Here is a 14,717-nt window from a genome sequence, read left to right on the forward strand (position 1 = left end):
ATTAAACTAAGAAAACAACTTAAAAAGATATATAAAATTACTAAAAGATGCCAAGGCATCATTAACTTAAATTTTAAAAGAACCGTTGACCCCAATGCATAGCTTGTGTCATTGTGATTTCCAATTTTTGTTTGATACAATATCAGTATTCATCTATGAAATAATGGATCTTATTTTTTTTCATGTGAAGTTGTGATATTACATTACATATAGCGGTTTCTTTTCTGCTAAAATAGAAACACTACCCTCTAAGCTATTTATGAACCCTTAAGTCAAATATAGTGTCAATGTTTTAGTTGAATTCTTTCTTTTATATGAAATTGAAACACACTCTGAATAAAATCGTATCAAGCTTGTTCAGTAAAATCAAGCTTGTCCAGATTGATAGTCAACTTCATAGGATAGACTTTCTTGTGAGTTTTTATATGCATGTATGACATTTTACATCCTTTGACTATGGATCAACATATACCATAGCTTTTGCTTGTATGTTTTGAAAGAACTATTTAATGAAGCAGATTCATGTAATCTCTAGAAGTTGTTCTAGTGAAATGCCTAAAAAAAGATAGATTTTCACATATATGGAATATGTACTTGGAAGATTCATCATTATATACAATGGTTCATGTCTTGTCCTTAAAGTTAATACATGATTCATCCTTACAAATATTGCTTTATACCTGGTATGTGAAATCATGATCTCACACACTTTCTTCACAACTCAGCGTAGCTGACCAACAAGTGCACTGGGTCGTCCAAGTAATACCTTACGTGAGTAAGGGTCCATCCCACGGAGATTGTCGGCTTGAAGCAAGCTATGGTCATCTTGTAAATCTCAGTCAGGCAGATTCAAATGGTTATGGGGTGTTGATAATTAAAAGATAGATAAAACATAAAATAGGATAGAGATACTTATGTAATTCATTGGTAGGAATTTCAGATAAGCATATGGAGATGCTTTGTTCCTTTTGAATCCCTGCTTTCCTACTGCTTTCATCCAATCATGCGTACTCCTTTCTATGGCAAGCTGTATGTTGGGGGATCACCGTTGTCAATGGCTACCGTTCATCCTCTCAGTGAAAATGGTCCCGCTACGGGTTATGTAGGGCTAATCATCTGTCGGTTCTCACTTGTGTTGGAATAAGATCCAATGATCCTTTTGCACACCGTCACTGCGCCTAGCACTCACGAGTTTGAAGCTCGTCACAGTCATCCCATCCCAAATCCTACTCGGAATACCACAGACAAGGTTTAGACTTTTCGGATCTCAAGAATACTACCAATTGATTCTAGCTTATTCCACGAAGACTCTGATCTCACGGAATGGAAGGCTCTATTGTCAGGAGAGGCAACCATGCGTCATGGACCAGGAGGCCAAGAGATATACATTCAAGCTTGTTTTCAGGTAGAATGAAAGTGGTTGTCAGGCACGCGTTCATAAGTGAGAATGGTGATGAGTGTCACTTGATCATCACATTCATCATGTTGAAGTGAGAATGAATATCTTAGAACAAGAATAAGCTTGAATTAAATAGAAAATAGTAATAATTGCATTAATTCATGAGGAATAGCAGAGCTCCACACCTTAATCTATGAGGTGTAGAAATTCCACCGTTGAAAATACATAAGTGATGAAGGTCCAAGCATGGCCGAATGGCCAGCTCCCTAAGCGTGATCAAGAGATCAACAATGATACAAAGATAGTCTCGAAAATGATCTCCCAATGTCCCGATATGAAAATAAAATAGTAAAAGGTCCTATTTATAATGACTAGTAACCTAGGGTTTACAAAGATAAGTAAATGATGCAGAAATCCACTTCCGGGGCCCACTTGGTGTGTGCTTGGGCTGAGCATTGAAGCTTTCACGTGCATAGGCTTTTCTTGGAGTTAAACGCTAGCTCTGGTGCCAGTTTGGGTGTTTAACTCCAGCTTTTATGCCAGTTTTGGTGTTTAATGCCAAAAAAGGGTAGAAAGTTGGCGTTAAAACGCCAGTTTACGTTATCAAAGCGTGGGCAAAGTATAAACTATTATATATTGCTGGAAAGCACAAGATGTCTACTTTCCAACGCAATTAAGAACGCGCAAATTGGGCTTCTGTAGCTCTAGAAAATTTATTTCGAGTGCAGGGAGGTCAGAATCCAACAACATCTGCAGTCCTTTTTCAGCCTCTGAATCAGATTTTTCCTCAGGTCCCTCAATTTCAGCCAAAAAATACATGAAATCACAGAAAAACACACAAACTCATAGTAAAGTCCAGAAATGTGATTTTTGCATAAAAACTAATAATTATATACTAAAACCTAACTAAATCATACTAAAAACTACCTAAAAATAATGCCAAAAAGCGTATAAATTATCCGCTCATCACAACACCAAACTTAAATTGTTGCTTGTCTCCAAGCTACTGAAACAAATAGAATAAAAAGAAGAGAATATACAGTGAATTCCAAAATATCAATAAAGCTTAGCTCCAATTAGATGAGCGGGACTAGTAGCTTTTTGCTTTTGAACAGTTTTGGCATCTCACTTTATCCTTTGAAGTTCTGAATGATTGGCAACTCTAGGAATTCAGAATTAAGATAGTATTATTGATTCTCCTAGTTTAGTATGTTGATTCTTGAACATAGCTACTTTATGAGTCTTGGCCGTGACCCTAAGCACTTTATTTTCCAGTATTACCATCGATACATAAATGCCACAGACACATAACTGGGTGAACCTTTTTAGATTGTGACTCAGGTTTGCTAAAGTCCCTAGTTAGAGGTGTCCAGAGTTCTTAAGCACACTCTTTCTGCTTTGGATCACGACTTTAACCACTCAGTCTCAAGCTTTTCACTTGGACCTTCATGACATAAGCACATGGTTAGGGACAACTTGATTTAGCCACTTAGGCCAGGATTTTATTCCTTTGGGCCCTCCTATCCATTAATGCTCAATGCCTTTGATCCCTTTTACCCTTGCCTTTTGGTTTAAAGGGCTATTGGCTTTTTCTGCTTGCTTTTTCTTTTTCTTTCTTTTTCTTTTTCGCCATGTTTTTTTTGCAAGCTTTGTTATTTACTGTTTTTTCTTGCTTCAAGAATCAATTTTATGATTTTTTAGATTATCAATAACATTTTTCTTTTTTCATCATTCTTTCAAGAGCCAACAATTTTAACATTCATAAACTTCACTATCAAAATTATGCACTGTTCAAGCATTCATTCAGAAAACAAAAGGTATTGCCACTACATCAAAATAATCAAACTAATTTCAAGATAAATTTCAAAATTCAAGTACTTCTTGTTATTTTATAATTAGGCACATTTTTTTATTTAAGAAAGGTGAAGGGTTCATAGGACATTCATAGCCTTAAGACATAGATACTAGACACTAATGATCATGTAATGAAGACACAAACATAGATAACACATAAAGCATAAAAATTGAAAAATAGAAAGACAAGAACAAGGAAATCAAAGAACGGGTCCACCTTAGTGATGGCGGCTAGTTCTTCCTCTTGAAGATCCTATGAAACGCTTGAGCTCCTCTATGTCTCTTTCTTACCTTTGTTGCTCTTCCCTCATGGCTATTTGATCCTCTCTAATTTCATGGAGAATAATGGAGTGCTCTTGGTGCTCCATCCTTAGTAACTCCATATTGGAACTCAAATCTCCCAAAAAGGTGTTGAGTTGCTCCCAATAGTTGTGTGGAGGAAAATGCATCCCTTGAGGCATCTCAGGGATTTCTTGATGCGGGACTTTCTCATGCTCTTGTTGAGGTCCATGAGTGGGCTCTCTTATTTGCTCCATCCTCTTTTTAGTGATGGGCTTGTCCTCTTCAATGAGGATGTCTTCTCCTATGACAAGTCCAGCTAAATTGCATAGGTGACAGATGAAATGAGGAAAGGCTAACCTTGCCAAGGTGGAGGTTTTGTCATCCACTTTGTAGAGTTATAGAGATATGACCTCATGAACTTCTACTTCCTCTCTAATCATGATGCTATGGATCATGATAGCTCGATCTACAGTCACTTCGGATTGGTTGCCAGTAGGAATGATGGAGCGTTGGATGAATTCCAACCATCCTCTAGCCACGGGTTTAAGGTCATGCCTTCTCAATTGAACCGACTTTCCTTTGGAGTCTCTTTTCTACTGAGCTCCTTCCACACATATGTCCATGAGGACTTGGTCTAACCTTTGATCAAAGTTAACCCTTCTAGTGTAGGGGCGTGCATCTCCTTGCATCATTGGCAAGTTGAATGCCAACCTTACATTTTTCGGACTAAAATCTAAGTATTTCCCCCGAACCATTGTAAGCCAATTCTCTGGGTTCAGGTTCACACTTTGATCATGGTTTTTGGTGATCCATGCATTAGCATAGAACTCTTGAACCATTAAGATTCCGACTTGTTGAATGGGGTTGGTGAGAACTTCCCAACCTCTTTTTCGAATCTCATGTCGGATCTCCGGATACTCATTCCTTTTGAGCATTAAAGGGACGTCATGGATCACCTTCTTCTTGGCCACAACTTCATAGAAGTGGTCTTGATGGACCTTTGAGATGAATCTCTCCATCTCCCATGACTCGGAGGTGGAAGCTTTTTCCTTCTCTTTCCTCTTTCTAGAGGTTTTTCCGGCCTTAGGTGTCATAAATGGTTATGGAAACACAAAAAGTAATTCTTTTTCCACACCAAACATAAAAGATTTGCTCGTCCTTGAGCAAAAGAAGAAAGAAGGACGAAGAAGAAGAAGAAATAGAGGAGATGGAGAGTTGTGAGTGGTTCGGCCAAGGGGGGAAGAAGTGTTTGTGATGTGTGAATTTGAAAGATGGATGAGGGGTTTATATAGGAGTGTAAAGAGAGGGTAGGGTTCGTGTATTAGGGGTTGGGTTTGGGAGGGAAAGGATTTGAATTTGAATGGTGAGGTGGGTGGGGTTGTTGGGGAAGAGTGGGTGGAGGTGATTGGTGAAGAGGTGATGAGGAAGAGAAATAGAGGTGATTGGTGAGGGGTATTTAGGGAAAGGTGTTATGGGAAGGTGTGAAGAAGAGAGAGAGTGAGTTGAGGTAGGTAGGGATCATGTGGGGTCCACAGATCTTGAGGTGTCAAGAATTTATCATCCCTGCACCATTTTGGCATGTAAACGCCCCTTTGAGTGCCAATCTTGGCATTAAACACCAGGTTGCTGCCTATTTCTGGCGTTTAACGCCAGGTTTTCTTCCCTTTCTGCCGTTTAACGCCAGCTTAGTGCCCTTTTCTGGCGTTAAACACCAGTCTGGTGCCCTTTTCTGGCGTTAAACGCCCAGAATAGTGCCAGACTAGGCGTTTAACGCCCATTCTGCTACCCTTACTGGCGTTTAAACGCCAGTAAGCTCATCCTGCAGGGTGTGCTATTTTCAATGCTATTTTTGATTTTTGCTTTTGTTTTTGTGACTCCACATGATCATCATCCTAAAGAAAATATAAAATAACATAGGTAGATAAAATAAAATTGGGTTGCCTCCTAATATGCACTTCTTTAATGTCAATAGCTTGACAGGAAGCTCTTACAGAGCTTCACAGGTGCTCAGAGCATGATGATGACCTCTCAACACCAAACTTAGAGATTGAATGTGGGGGCTCTGATTGACTCTGTATTGAAAGAAGCTTTTCATGCTTCTTCTCCATGTGTACAGAAGGAGATCCTTGAGCCTTAAACACAAGGTAGTCCTCATTCACTTGAAGGACCAACTCTCCTCTATCAACATCAATCACAGCTTTTGCTGTGGGTAGGAAGGGTCTGCCAAGGATGATGGATTCATCCTTATTCTTCTCAGTGTCTAGGATTATGAAGTCAGCAGGGATGTAAAGGCTCTCAACCTTCACTAAAACATCCTCTACAAGTCCATAAGCCTGTTTCATGGATTTGTCTACCATCTCTAGTGGGATTCTTGCAGCTTGTACCTCAAAGATTCCCAATTTCTCCATTACAGAGAGTGGCATGAGGTTTATGTCTGACCCCAGGTCACACAGAGCCTTCTCAAAGGTCATGGTTCCTATGGTACAGGGTATTAAGAATTTTACGAGATCCGGTTTCTTCTGAGGTAATGTCTGCCTAATCAAGTCATTCAGTTCATTGGTGAGCAAGGGGGTTCATCCTCCCAAGTCTCATTACCAAATAACTTGGCATTCAGCTTCATGATTGCTCTAAGGTACTTAGCAACTTGCTCTTCAGTAATATCTTCATCCTCTTCAGAGGAAGAGTACTCATCAGAGCTCATGACTGGCAGAATTAGGTTCAATAGAATCTCTATGGTCTCTGTATGAGTGACGTTCGGATTTTCTATCGGTAAAGAAATTCACAAAGATAATCGCATTGTAAATATAGCTTCTAAGCCAACAGAAAATCCTTTCGTACAAACGTTTGGTTGTCACAAGTAACAAAACCCAATAAAAATAATTAACCGAAGTATTCAAACCTTGGGTCATCTTCTCAAGGAATTGCAGGGAAGTATGATTTATTATTGGTTATGAAAAATAGTATTTTTGGGTTTCAAAAAGGTTTGAACAAGAGAAATAAATTGTAGGGAATTAAATCAATAGCAAAGAAAAACTCCTGGCAAAATATGAAAACTGGAAGTCCTATCCTAGTTATCCTTATCAATGGTGATGAGAATTATATTTTGCTCCCGCTAAGTCAACCTCTAACTATGAAGGTAAGTCAAGTGGATAAATCAATTTAACACCTAAAGTCCTAGTCAACTCCTAAGGAAAGACTAGAGTTATAGGAATCTAAATCAATCAGCAAAGATAACAATTATCAATCACGATGAGTTTGATAACTCAAGAGTCACCAATTAATCAACTAGAACCAAGAATATAAGAAACTAAATAAAAGTCATATGTCTGAAATACCTCAAATATTAATAAAAGAAATCAAATCCAACATGGAAAAGTTCATAAGTCAAATTGGGAAAATAAAAGGAACATTGAACCTGGAAATTGAGAAAAAGAAATCCTAAATCCTTTAAGAGGAATCCTAATCCTAAATCCTAAGAGAGAGGAGAGAACCTCTCTCACTAAAAACTACATCTACTCCTAAAATTGTGTGTATGATCTCATATCATGAGTCTCTGCATGATCCCTGACTTTAATTTGTGTTTCTAGGCCGAGATCTGGGTCAAAACGTGGCCCAAAATCATCTTCAGCGTATTCTGTAATTTCTGAAGATCGCGCATGTCACGCATACACATCAGTCACGCGTACGCGTCATTCAGCGATTTTCCTCTCCATACGTGCACATCAGGCACGCACTCGCATCATTTATGCGAACTCCAATCCATGCGTACGCGTCCAATACGCGTACGTGTCGCTGTGATTTTGTCCAAATCGAGCGCACGCGTCAGCCATGTGTGTGCATCGTTGTTCGCTGGTTGTCTCCTTTATTTCTTGTGCTCCTTCCCTTTTTGCAAGCTTCCTCTCCATTCTCTAAGCCATTCCTGCCCTATGAAGCCTGAAACACTTAACACACAGATCACGGCATCGAATGGTATAAACGAGAATAAAAATATACAATTAAAAGATCTTTAGGAAGCAAGTTTTCAATCATAGAATGATTTTGGGAAGGACTTGTAATATCATGCTAATCATATGAATAAGTGGGTGAAAAGCTGATAAAAACCACTCAATTTAGCACAAGACAAACCATAAAATAGTGGTTTATCAACCTCCCCACACTTAAACATTAGCATGTCCTCATGCTAAGCTCAAGGAGACAAAGAGAATGAATAAGGGAAAGTGAGACTCATGAAATGCAACCTATGTATATGAATGCAACTACATGCTAAAATGATTCAACCTACTTGGTGAAAAAGTAAATAAATTTTTCAAGAACAAATATGAACTGGATTTCATTAATTCAAATCACAAAACAAAGTACAAATGATTTGCAAGAAGAAAATAGCTCATAAAAGCAGGGAGCAAGGAATCGAGCATCGAACCCTCACTAGAAGTGTATACACTCTAATCGCTCAAGTGTTTGAGGTTCGATTCTCTCAATTCTCTACTAATCTTACTTTCTAAGTCTTGCTCTTCATCTAACAATCAACAAAAATTTAATGCACCAATACACATATCAAGAGGTCTTTTTAAGGGTTTCAATGGTGTCAAGGTCAAGGTAAGATTGTATTTGGTCAAGTGGACTAAAACCTGAATCCTTAATTAACCTAAAGGTTTCCCACCTAACTTAAGACAATCCATATAATCACAATACAAGATCTAACTGCCCATTAACTTTGTTTACCACATATACATGTATCCCAAATTTAAGTACAACTCATATGCATTGATTTCACCATTTACTTTGGGGCATTTTGTCCCCTTTTTATTTTTCTGCTCTTTTTCTTTTCTTTTTCTCTCCTTTTTTATTATTTTTCTTTTTATTTTTCTTTTCTTTTGTTGTTCTCAATGCATACGATTAAGGTATTGAATGCATAAACATGTTCTCAATATTTTTCACATTTTCACAGAAAGTCTAACATACTCAATTCCCAAACCAAACGTTTCCAAACCCACTTTCCCTACACTTAATTCATGAGCACTTTCACTAGTCTAAGCTAATTAAGGATTCAAATTAAGGACATTATTATTTTTCTCTTAGAGTTAGTAATGAGTTAAAGTAAAGAACAAAGGGGTATAATAGGCTCAACATTGGTTTGCAAAGGGTAATGAAAAGGTAAGGCCATATGGGTATGTAGGCTCAGTGAAACAAAGGCCTCAATCATATAAGTGCATGCATACATCAAACAATAGAAATATAGAATTAAGCAACACATAGATCACAATTTTAGAGAGAAAAATACACACCAAAAATAAAATATTGGTTGATAAGATGCAACCAATCAAATAGGCTCAAAATCTCATTGGTTTTGTGTGTTCGAGCTCTAAACCATGTTCCAAAATAAGATTTCTTCAAAAAAGTTCAATAAAAATTTTAATTCAAATTAGTGAAATGCTATAAAAAGTTTCTTGAAAAAGAAAATATTACTTTAACCAAGTGGTGGTAAAGTATGCAATCAAACATGCAAATACACATGCAAATGCAGCAATGAACTAACATAGAAAATAAAAAATTTGGTGTTGAGAAGGGACTAACTAACCCGTGGAGATCGGTATTGACCTTCCCACACTTAAAGATTGCACCGTCCTAGGTGCATGCAAAGATGTGCAGGTGGGCGGGGGTTGTGGTTCCTCAGCTGGTGCTCGTTGTAGAGTTTTTCTCTTTACCTTTCCTGGTGGCCATCCTGAAAAAGGAGAAGAGAAAGGGACATGAAGTCAAAGGGATAGAGCAAGGGAGAGGGCAGTACGAGTGATAATCATGCCAAAGTAAAGAAGAATGTCATTAACACATGGTCGCGACTCCATGAAATTAGGACATCAATGGAAATATAGCATGATAGATTGAAGCAATTAAATGCAAGATGTTTATTGGCATGCTGGCAAAGGCATGAGTAGCATAGATCAAGCATTAAAAGCCAAAATGTATTATCAGTCATGAGAAACTAACAATAATATTTGTATTGACAATTACATTTAATTAATAAAATATTAGAAGGGTTTGGTGAAAAACAGGAATTAGAGTAGAAGGATAGAATAATTAAGAATTCACAATGCCATACGGGATTTTCATAAACACTTGGTATGCATGTAAAAATCCAAAAATGAATATTAATTGTCAAATCACTCTTGATGATATCCACAAGCTCAAGTATAATAATATGAGATGCAAATAAAGCTCCAACACCAACATAAAATGCATGAAAATGAAAAAGAAAGAAGAAAGAAGAAAGAATTAGGATTGAGAGAGAAATAGGATTTGGGGGGGTGGGAAAGAATAAAAATTGGTGGCGCTGGGACATAGTGGTGCGGCGCAACCGATGCGGACGCGCACAGTGCGCGGACGCATGGTTCACGAAAAAAGGAAGCGGCGCGGACGCGGCATGGGCGCCGATGCGCGACAGTGATTGTGCCTCTAGCGCGAATCCAGCGTGAGGCCAGCACATCTTTCGGCCAAAATAGGGTTTATGCCGATTTTTCCAACCACACGGACGCGCCAAAGGCGCGGACGTGTGGGTTGCCAAAAGCGGAAATGGCACGTACGTGTACAGTATGCGCGCGCGTGGCTTGGATGGTGCCTAAGGCACGTTTCCAGCCTAGTTCCCGCGCGACTCTCTGTTCAAACTCACCAACTTCGCATGTGTAAGGGACGCGTCCGCGCACAGGGCGCTGGCGCGTCCATCTCCCCTTTTTTTATATAAATGCAGAATGCAGAATGCTATGCTAATATGAATGTTATGCATGATTTCAGGTTCAATCAAAACTCAAAAACAAACAAAACATACTAGAATTAAAACTAAAAAAGGAACGATCATACCATGGTGGGTTGTCTCCCGCCTAGCACTTTTAGTTAAAGTCCTTAAGTTGGACACTTGATGAGCTTCCTGTTATGGTGGCTTGTGCTTGTATTCATCTAAAAATCTCCACTAGTGTTTGGAATGCCAACAGCCTCTGGGGTCCCAAACAAGGCACGTAAAGCCCTTGTGTAGTTTCAAACAGGTTTCAAGATTCCTGGGGTGTTGAATGTCAAAATAGATTCCAGGATCCCAAACTTTACTTTTACACCCGTTTTTGTCTTGATCTGCATTTTTCCAGCCGGGTGATAAGTAATCTGAATTCTCACTGTAGTAACTAAACAGCTTCTGGGATCCATTCAATTTAGCTTGACACCAATCCTTGCACCTCAAATTGAAGCATGGAAACTTTTTGAATCTTGCATACCAGCTCTAAGTGCGAGTCAATTCCCTTTTACTCTTAAAGCCGCAAAGAGCTCTAAGCTGGCCATCTGTTTCAAGTAAACCATATTCAAGTGGAAAAGTAAAGATAAAAGCTAAGGATTTTATCCACTTGAAGTTGGAGTTGGGTGGTAGTGGCCTTGGGATAGGTGTTTCCAATGGTTTTGCAAGCTCTACTCCCTTGTGGTCTTCTGTGAATTCCTCTACTTCTTTGCAAAATTCTTCCATTTCAACCTTGTCTTGATCAAAGTCCTCGATATCTTCCTCATCATCACTCAAGTCATAAGTTGGAGGTTGAGAAAAATCTACCTCAGCATCATCTTCGTATTCACTCGGGGAAGATTCTTCTGTCTTAAAGAAATCACTTGCGGATGTAAGTTCATTACTAGGAGAACCTGACTTGTGATTATCATCATCAAGGAAACATGCGTCTTGGGTTATTCCGTCCAGTTCTTCATAAGATACCTGCTTTGGGGGTTGTGCACTATCCTCCTTAGCATCAATTGTAACGTCCTTGACGGAATTCTCCATAACTCTGGATTCCCTTGGAGGTTCAGCGTCTCCTAAGTCTTCAATCAACTCTTCTTCTTCTATAATGACAGCTTCCTCTACTTGTTCCAGTACGAAGTCATGCTCTGTACTGTCTACTGGAGTTTCTAGTATCTCCTTCATGCTACCTTCTTCATTAGATTGTCCACATGGGGCCATGGGAGTTACTTGAGTGTCCGAACGTCTGGAAGATAATTGATTTATTGCTTGCTCCAATTGATGTAGGGTTGCATGAAATTGATCTACTGTTTCCTTGAGGCGAGCCTGTGATTCTTGAGGTGATGGATATGGACATGGTGCATAGGGAAGTGGTGGTTCTTGGGAGTGATTGGATTGGAATTGGGGTGGATAAGGATCATACGGTGGTGAATGGTGAAAAGGAGCTTGTGAGTGTGGTGGTTCGAAGCTATGTTGAGAGGATGGTCTATAAGCACAGGGTGGGACTTGTTAATAACTACAAGGGGGTCCACCATATCTATCAGCTTGGTATGCATTGTAAAATGGTCTTTGTCCATGATATCTTGGAAGGTGTTGCTGCCTAAATGGTTGATCAGATCCTCGTGGCTCCATCCATCTTTGATTGCTTAGACCTTGATGCAAATTCCTGTTATAGCTTCCATTCCATTCAACAAAATTAGAACCAAACTCAAAGCGAGAGGGGTGAGAACTCATCCTAGCTATTAGAAATAAGAAGGGAAAACAAAAACAAACAAACAAGTAAAGGAAAAATATTTACAATAACCAATAATAAGGCACACGTTTGCAATTTCCAAGCAACGGCGCCATTTTGACTTTAGGATTTTCTATCGGTAAAGAAAATCACAAAGATAATCGCGTTGTAAGTATAGCTTCTAAATCAACAGAAAATCCTTTCGTACAAATGTTTAGTTGTCACAAGTAACAACACCCAATAAAAATAATTAACCGAAGTATTCAAACCTCGGGTCATCTTCTTAAGAAATTACAGGGAAGTATGATTTATTATTGGTTATGGAAAATAGTATTTTTGGGTTTTGAAAAGGTTTGAACAAGAGAAATAAATTGCAAGGAATTAAATCAATAGCAAAGAAAAACTCCTGGCAAAATTTGAAAACTGAAAGTCCTATCCTAGTTATCCTTATCAATGGTGATGAGAATTATATTTTGCTCCCACTAAGTCAACCTCTAACTATGAAGGTACGTCAAGTGGATAAATCAATTTAACACCTAAAGTCCTAGTCAACTCCTAAGGAAAGACTAGAGTTATAGGAATCTAAATCAATCAGCAAAGATAACAATTATCAATCACGATGAGTTTGATAACTCAAGAGTCACCAATTAATCAACTAGAACCAAGAATATAAGAAACTAAATAAAAGTCATATGTCTGAAATACCTCAAATATTAATAAAAGAAATCAAATCCAACATGGAAAAGTTCATAAGTCAAATTGGGAAAATAAAAGGAACATTGAACCTGAAAATTGAGAAGAAGAAATCCTAAATCCTTTAAGAGGAATCCTAATCCTAAATTCTAAGAGAGAGGAAAGAACCTCTCTCTCTCTAAAAGCTACATCTAATCCTAAAATTGTGTGTATGATCTCATATCATGAGTCTTTGCATGTTCCCTGACTTTAATCTGTGTTTCTGGGCCGAGATCTAGGTCAAAATGCGGCCCAAAATCGTCTTTAGTGTATTCTATAATTTTTACAGATCGCGCATATCACGCGTACGCGTCAGTCACGCGTACGCGTCATTCAGCGATATTCCTCTCCACGCATGCGTGTCAGGCACGCGCTTGCATTGTTTGCGCGATCTCCAATCCACGCGTATGTGTCGCTGTGATTTTGTCTAAATCGCGCGCACGCGTCAGCCATGCGTGTGCGTCGCTGTTCACTGGTTGTCTCCTTTATTTCTTGTGCTCCTTCCCTTTTTGCAAGCTTCATCTCTATTCTCTAAGCCATTCCTGCCCTATGAAGCTTGAAACACTTAATACACAGATCACAGCATCGAATGGTATAAAGGAGAATAAAAATATACAATTAAAAGATCTTTAGGAAGCAAGTTTTCAATCATAGAACAATTTTGGGAAGGACTTGTAATATCATGCTAATCATATGAATAAGTGTGTGAAAAGCTGATAAAAACCACTCAATTTAGCACAAGACAAACCATAAAATAGTGGTTTATCAATGAGCTTCAGATTCCCTTGGTTTCTCAAAGGGAAACTCATTTTCGTTCAGAGGACATCCCATGAGGTTTTTCTTACTGGGAATCACGTCCTCCTCACTCTCTCCAGGTTTGGCCATGTTGGTCATGGTTATGGCTTTGCACTCTATCTTGGGATTTTCTTCTGTATTACTTGGGAGAGTGCTTGGAGGAGTTTCAGTAACCTTTTTACTCAACTGACCGACTTGTGCCTCCAAATTTCTAATGGAGGATCTTGTTTTATTTATGAAACTTAGTGTTGTCTTAGATAGATTAGAGACTATGGTTGCTAAGCTAGAACGACTCTGCTCAGAGTTCTCTGTCAGTTGCTGAGAAGATGATGGAAAAGGCTTGCTATTGCTAAACCTATTTCTTCCACCATTATTGTTGTTGAAGCCTTGTTGAGGCTTCTGTTGATCCTTCCATGAGAGATTTGGATGATTTCTCCATGAAGGATTATAGGTGTTTCCATAGGGTTCTCCTATATAATTCACTTCTTCCATTGCAGGGTTCTCAGGATCATAAGCTTCTTCTTCAGAAGATGCTTCTTTATTACTGTTGGATGCAGCTTGCAATCCAGTCAGATTATGAGAAATCATATTGACTTGCTGAGTCAATAATTTGTTCTGAGCCAATATGGCATTCACAGTATCAATCTCAAGAACTCCTTTCTTTTGAGTTGTCCCATTGTTCACAGGATTTCTTTCAGAAGTGTACATGAACTGGTTATTTGCAACCATTTCAATGCGTTCCTGGGCTTCTACAGGCGTTTTCTTCAGATGAATAGATCCGCCTGCAGAATGGTCCAATGACATCCTGGATAGCTCAGACAAACCATCATAGAAGATACCTATGATGTTCCATTCTGAAAGCATGTCAAAAGGACACCTTTTGATCAATTGCTTGTATCTTTCCCAAGCTTCATAGAGGGATTCACCTTCCTTCTGTTTGAAGGTTTGAACTTCCACTCTAAGCTTACTTATCTTTTAAGGTGGAAAGAATTTAGCTAAGAAGGCATTGACCAGCTTTTTCCAAGAGTTCAGGCTGTCTCTAGGTTGTGAGTTCAACCATATACTAGCTCTGTCTCTTACAGCAAAAGGGAAAAGCATAAGTCTGTAGACTACGGAATCAACTCCATTGGTCTTAACAGTGTTACAGATTTGTAAAAATTCAGCCA

At 38.7% G+C, this 14,717-nt stretch overlaps 1 non-coding gene across 1 annotated transcript; it reads left to right on the top strand.

The window, feature by feature from the left end:
- Window positions 1–14,409: 14,409 nt before the first annotated feature.
- LOC112793408 (small nucleolar RNA R71) lies at window positions 14,410–14,517 on the top strand. Its single transcript, XR_003198101.1, has one exon. It is a non-coding gene; the product is annotated as a small nucleolar RNA R71 (small nucleolar RNA).
- Window positions 14,518–14,717: the final 200 nt, after the last annotated feature.

The sequence above is a fragment of the Arachis hypogaea genome, chromosome 3 (genome assembly GCF_003086295.3).
Source record: "Arachis hypogaea cultivar Tifrunner chromosome 3, arahy.Tifrunner.gnm2.J5K5, whole genome shotgun sequence".
Classification (NCBI taxonomy): Eukaryota; Viridiplantae; Streptophyta; class Magnoliopsida; order Fabales; family Fabaceae; genus Arachis; species Arachis hypogaea.